The sequence below is a fragment of the Vidua chalybeata genome, chromosome 1, assembly GCF_026979565.1.
Source record: "Vidua chalybeata isolate OUT-0048 chromosome 1, bVidCha1 merged haplotype, whole genome shotgun sequence".
NCBI lineage: Eukaryota > Metazoa > Chordata > Aves > Passeriformes > Viduidae > Vidua > Vidua chalybeata.
In genome coordinates this window covers 117,368,731-117,375,643 of record NC_071530.1, presented here as the reverse complement: position 1 = coordinate 117,375,643, position 6,913 = coordinate 117,368,731, and positions in this window count along the sequence as shown.

Genomic DNA, 6,913 nt, shown 5'->3' with positions numbered 1-6,913 from the left:
TTCTGTCAAGTGCAGCCTAGATTTAATCTTGCAATGTAAATGCCATTTTTCCTGTAGAATAACATGCCATTTATCATCTTGATAATTTTTCATATTTTGTTAAACTCTCTTTTTAACAGAGAACAACCATGCTTAACTTTGTCCTTTTGAGAGAGTTCTCAGTGGACATTTTGTTCTTTGCTCTCAAAATATTGCTACTGCACATGATACAATTTTTTTAAAAAACACATTTTGCTACAGAATTTTCCTTCATTTAAAGGTTTTTTTAGTCAAGTTGTGTTGAGCAACAATTTATGTAATCCATAAGCCATAAAGCAACTGAAATAATTCAATGAACTAAATATGCAGGAAGGGTCTTGGCTCAGAAAGTCTCAGCAAACTGGAGGTTAGGTGAGCATCCTGGAGGCAGCTTCTTTCCTTGCTCTCACACTGCTCTTCTTGTTCTCATGATTGGTTGTGGTCAGAGTATCAGATTAGCCAGATTTTTGGTCCAACTCTCATATGCATTCTTGTTAATTGTAAAAAACAATTGCAAAAAGGGCTGAATTAAAGTTTTAAAAATATTTTTACAATAAACTTCTTGACTTTATTAAAGCCTAGGACTGAAGTGTCTTTTCATACCTTCTGGATCCCAGTTCAGGGAAACTAACAAACAAACAAACAAACAAAAAAAGGAAGGAAATTCAGTTTTATTTACATATTTCATGCATCTGTTTTTAGACTCTTTTTTGAGCACAATGTTATTAACACTAAATAACAAAAAAAAATGTTAAGAGTAATTTGATTTAAAAAGAATAATGAAAAAAAATGTACACTGTGCAATACATTTTTCATCCAATGTTTTGGTGCATTTCTTCAGCTATTGGTGTAGAAACTCCAATAAGGCATGCTTTTTTGTGTCAAAATTACAGGAAGATTTTAATTTGATCTGTATTGGATATTAGTCTTTGTGACATTACTGGCCAAGGACTTTGGGCTCATCGTAAGTCTGTGAAGCTTTGTGATTAAAAAGAACATGGCCTCAAAACTCTCTGCAATATCAGAGCATTCTATACAGATTGCAAAAAGACCTATAAAACTGGATCCAAATCAGCCAACAATGAGCCTTTTATTATTCGTGATGTGAGAGAGATGACAGGGGAAGGCTAAAACTTAATCTTAAACCTCTTCTGAAAAATTTCATACTCAGAGGTTTAGTCTCCCTTAAGACTCAGCAGTTCTTCTCTTTGAAAAGCTGCACAGAGCTCATCCTTCTTTAAATTTTGCTAGCAGATTAGAGGGTAAATTACTTACCAACCTGGATGTCTCCCTCTTGACTTCCTTCTTCAGGCAAAAATTATTCAAGGTCAAGCTCTTACCTTTGTGAAGAAAGTTGCAACCAGCAAAGAACCACAGCCAACCTGGGAGCATGCTCTGGTATTTCCACCTCTTCCCTCCTACTACTGTGATGGAATACTTGTACTACAATTGTTTCTCCCAGATCAAACTCTAGATTCAAAAGTCCTTAATTATTATCAATGATTTTATTTCAAGACCCCTTTGCAGCCATTTCTGCGCATTCTCTATCATTGCCTCAACCTCTACCTTCTCATTAAACCCTTTTCAGTCCCTAACACTCTATCTTCATGGTCCTTTCCCTAAGATTTCCATGTATCCCACCACTATGACTTTTATTTAACCCTTTTCCCACTACATACACAAAAATACTTGCTGTCAGCACATTCTTCTTTCAATCATCCCCATTTCCTCAGTTTTATTTCGAAGCGTTTAAGTCCAGCAACAGCCATTTGTGAAGTCTAAAGCATCTCACCCTTTGCATGTCCTTCAAGTCTCCTGTAGAAAATGTGATTTATTATAATAGGATTATCATATTATCAGTTAAATATAGATGAGTTTATGCCTGCTGGTGGTTGACTAAGTAGAAATGTAAGAATTACTGTATTACATTTGTGCATACTAGTTGAGGATCTGTTTCTCAAAAAATACAAAGTGGAGAAATTTGTGCACACCAGTGTTTGCAGAAATAAAAGATTTAAAATATCACATTCAAGATTATCTTTTGACTGCCAAGTGAATATAAATTCCTCTTTCTCTAGCAGTATTTTGATGCCAGAATTTAAGAAAAATTAGCTCATTTATTTAAATAAATCTTATTATACTGAATGACTTAAAAGCACAGCACAGTACGCAGCTATTCTGTTCTGGACACGCCATTACCCCAGTGCTTCATCAAATCATTAATTACCAGTCTGTAGTCAGAGGGTAATTTTTTTCCCCAATGCTCAGAGAAAGTAAATACTCTGCAGCAGGGATGGTCTCACTTGGGGTCTCTAGTGTCTGTACCTCAGTGGTACCTTAGCTTTTGAGAAAAAAAATCATAAAAAACAGCAAGTTATTTGATCAGAGCTCTGACATGGGCTTAACCTGTTCCAAGTCTCCTTTCACAGGCTTATCTTGCAAAGTGAGCTGCGTTATCTTCCAGGGTCATGCAGGCAGCAGCGCCTCAGTCCCAGCTTCTCTTTGCACACCCCTTTATGGGCTGGGAGATTGCCCCTGAGCTCATAAACTCACAGCTAATTGTTCATTTGTCTGCACTACACAAACTTTTCCCTGCACTGCTGGTAGGTCATTGAGGGATTTGAAGATGGACAGGTAGGGAAGGAAAAGTACCTTCCAACTTTAAAAAAAAAAGTTAACATTTCCCCAGTGGAAAAAAAAAATCACCCCAGATTTTTATTATTAGTAATCATTAGAACTGTAGATTTAAGGTCAGAAACTCCTTCAATTATGAAAAAGCCCCAGTAAGCACCAAATATACCCAAAACTCCTAAGAGAAGCTTAGCTCCATACTGAACCTACATACAAATGTATATCAAAACTGCACATCTGGACAACATTTCCTCCACTTCCTTTTACCTTCGGCTTTGTTGGTTGAAAATAGTTGAAAATACCACACAATTCATCTGTTTCCAATTTTTTGGAAAGATTTCCTGTTATCCCTCCCACTTGTTTCAACCAAATACAACAACAGCTCATTGCTCTTTTACATACCATAGTTGTGATTAATTGAATTGCAAGGAATGGGAGAAAAACACCACAAGAAGGCAGAAAATCATGGCATCCTTCCACGTAAAATCTCTGTTGCAGACAAAGCAAGCAGGCAGGTTCACTGAATGAGACTTAAGTTCCTCAGCTGCAACCTTACTCTTAGATATAAAGACAGTAAGTGAGCAACTCCATCATGGTGTAATGTTGCAGAAAAGCAGCATTACAAACTTTTTCAGTCCACCTAAAAAGTCTTGAACACCTTTAAGACAGATTTGTCACAGAGAAAACTAAATAGAAAGTTAAGCTGCAAAGTGTTCAAAACATAGCTTGTATGGGAAAACGTCAGTATTTTTTTAATGTAAAGCTCATATTTCATTGTCTTGTCATTTAATCAGTATGAGAATAAAAATGATGCAACTCATCACTATAGCTTCCTCCAACTATAATTCTCAGAAATAAACTAGTAACTGAGTAACTGCTTCAGGTAACCAACATTAAGTAGGAATAGAAATGTTACTGACCATGGGATCAGCTGGCTAAGCCTAGTGCAGCAGCAATGACCTGGGACAGGGGAACAGCCAATGCTCTGAACACAACTAACATTCCAAGCCTTGCAAAATACACTGCTTACTAAAAGAAAGGATGAATATGGGACCTTTTTACTGGAAAGCAAGGTAAGACTGTAAACTGATATAAGACCAAGAGCAAAATCATAATGCAAAGTAAAAAGCAAAAGAGATGAGATAAATGGAAAAAAAAAAAAAAAAAAAAAAAAAAAAAAAAAAAACCTGCTGCATGCAGACAAGTTCAGGAAGTCAACTGGACCGTGTGAACGTACTTAATTTTAATTATTTGTTCAAAAGATTGGTCAAGCTTCACTGCAATGAGAATGAAGACCCAACTTCACAAAACTCTCTTGGCTGTTTAATATCTTTTATCTCATATAGCTGTAACTTCTCTTCAGTATTCCAGCATTTCATCTACTTCCCAAGACAAGCATTCCTGTCTCCATCTTTGACTTTCAGTTTTCAAAAAAACCATCAATACTCACTAGCAACCCAAAGAGCATAATGATAGTTATTTATTAACATTTAAAATAAGCATAAATTTCAGTAACTAAAAAAACTCTCTGAATTGTTCTGCATATGGTATTCTTGAAATTGAAGATCAATACAACTGAAAGACCAAGCATTATCATCAAATATGAAGTTGGATGGAATATAGATCAAGTTAATAGCAATTACATTACATTAACTTGAAGAAATTAAATACAGTTTTATACATTTTCTGATGAAGCACCACATTCACAAGACCCAGTGAAGCATCTCATGAGAACTGAGCTGCAAATCAGTTAAGCAGCTGAAAACAAACAGGCAGCCAATTTAAGTTAAAAAAAAATGCTAAGAATTTAGTAGCCATGTTTTCCAGGTAAAACAGAAAACAGAAGAGGGACAGATTTAACATCCAATGTATTCCAGTCACACATCACAAACATCTGAATTTTAACAATTTAACAATTCTTTATTTCTGGAAGAAGAGATCCCAGTCCTCTCACCATCTATTTCACAAAGCTGCTAATCCAAACTGATGCAAATCCTGTTAGGATTCTTGGGTAACACTGAACAGCAGCTGCATCTATTAATGCTTGCAAAATAAAATTTCAGCTTTTTTTTTTTTTTTAACCAGTAGATATACAATTACAGTAGGTAATGAATGATCCACAACCTTTAATCTCACCTCTTTGCTGAAATGTAATAGCTTAGCTCAAACTAAAGCTAAACCTCCATTTAACTTGCTGAAATGCTTAGTTTGGAAAATTTTATTCCTGGACTAAGCATGAAGGGAGGATTTATTTTTTTAACATCTGAGGTTCTTTCAGATGTTTGCAGAACAGGAAAGAAAGGATGCATAAATTCAGTGCTCAAGATGAAAGTGTAATGCTTCACATAAGAGGGCACAAATCAAGAGAGCTTGTGCATTTGGAAGTCCATAAGCTCAACTTAAATACAGTCATTGATCTAGAGTATCTTATTTCTTTTTACATGAACATCCACGTCATTCTCAAGATGCACATTAGCTTGTGCAGGCAGATGAAAAGTTATGTTATCCCAGAGTGGATGAAATTCAAAGCAACAATTAAAAAAAAAAATCAGGTTTCTCAAGAGTTACAAACAAATTTCACAGGCAATGGATGTTAATTAAGATGACAAGTGCAAATGCACACAGGATATGCAAACAGTTATAAACTCTTACTGTTAACACTTTGGTTATCACCAGCACTGAACTTCAGAAGAACATTTAAAAGTGGACCCATGTATTTTAATTACTGTGTCCTTAAATTCCAATTAAATACTGTTTCTGTTTCCACCTTCTGAATGAAAATGATGCAGAGTTAACTTTAAAAAATGGCATACACCACATAGGAGACGGAATGAATCCAGTTATAAAAGCAGTATTTTTCTATCTACATTGGGGCAAACAAGGCAGACTGAGACAAGCTAAACTCAGTCAGAAGACTTCCTCTCTCCAGAAAAAGAAACAATCTGTAGATTGTGAAAACAGCATCCAAAGCCAGGATTCCCTTATGGACATCCAAAGGAAACAGCTGGCAGACATACCCCATGGAGTTTTCACAGAAAGGGTAGGAAAGTGGAAAGGAATGTTTACTCAGATGGGAACAAGAAATTCTCTGCCTCTTGAGCATTTAACTAAGAAGAGACTTCTGGAGGAAGAACCTGAAGACCCACCCATCTGCACTCTGCCTGCAGTGTGGCAGAACAAGTTTATTGTGAAACACATAGCTAAATTGTTTGGAGAAGACATCCAACTGGTCAATGACTCCTGTTTGTTGCATTTTCACTTGCAGGAAGGACAAAGAGAGAAAATAACAGATAACACAAACATTAGGCACCTCCTAATATTAATAAGCAGCAAATTTTATTATTATTTTGCTTAAAGAACCCTGGACATTGACAGTATCATTAATAAGAATGCTTCATATTATTATAAGAGAAATACTGCTGAAAGCCTGGACTAGATACAAATTTAAATTTGTGAACTGAAAGTTCATATTCATCATATTAAAATGCACTTTATTAAAATATGTAAAATAGAACAGACAGTATAGAACAGATGCTTTGAGGAAAGTCTGCCAGCTGTACACCAGTATTTTGTATATGAGACCAAACTAATTAGAATTCCTATGACCCACAGAAATTCTTTCCTCTCCCATGCTGAACTACACTAAACGTGTCAGGTGGAAAATAGAACAACAAAGGATGTGAACAGGTTGCTTTTGAGGAAACTTTCAAACATATTAAAGTAAGATCCAATGGTCAACTCCCATGTTAAAGAACTCATCTATGTCACCACGCTGTAATGGTACAAACAAAACAAAACAAAAAAAACAAACAAACAAACCAAAAAAAACCCCAAAAAAACAACAACAAAAAAAAACCAAAACAAAACAAAAAAAAAAAACACCACAAAATTGAAACCAAGTTTGCTACACCTAGATGGGAAAGAACCACTCTCTTAATCTCTCTTAACTTACCAGTAAATTACATGGATCTTCACCCAACAAAAGGATAAACAAGACATTCAAAATCTGTGTATTTCCTTAACTAAATAGAAAAAATTAGTAGAAATGGCTTTGAAAAGCCACTCCTAAAGGGGGTTTGCCTTTGAATGCCTAGAATTATTCATTTTTAAAAAAGTGTTGGAGAAAATTCAAAGACTGTCTCCACTGGATTTTCACTGCACTCGAATCAGAAATCTTCCTGGTGAAAGTCACCAGTAATTTTGAAAAATTAAGGTAACTGCGACTTACAGATTTCAAAACACTGTTGTGCTTCAGCTCAGGTTC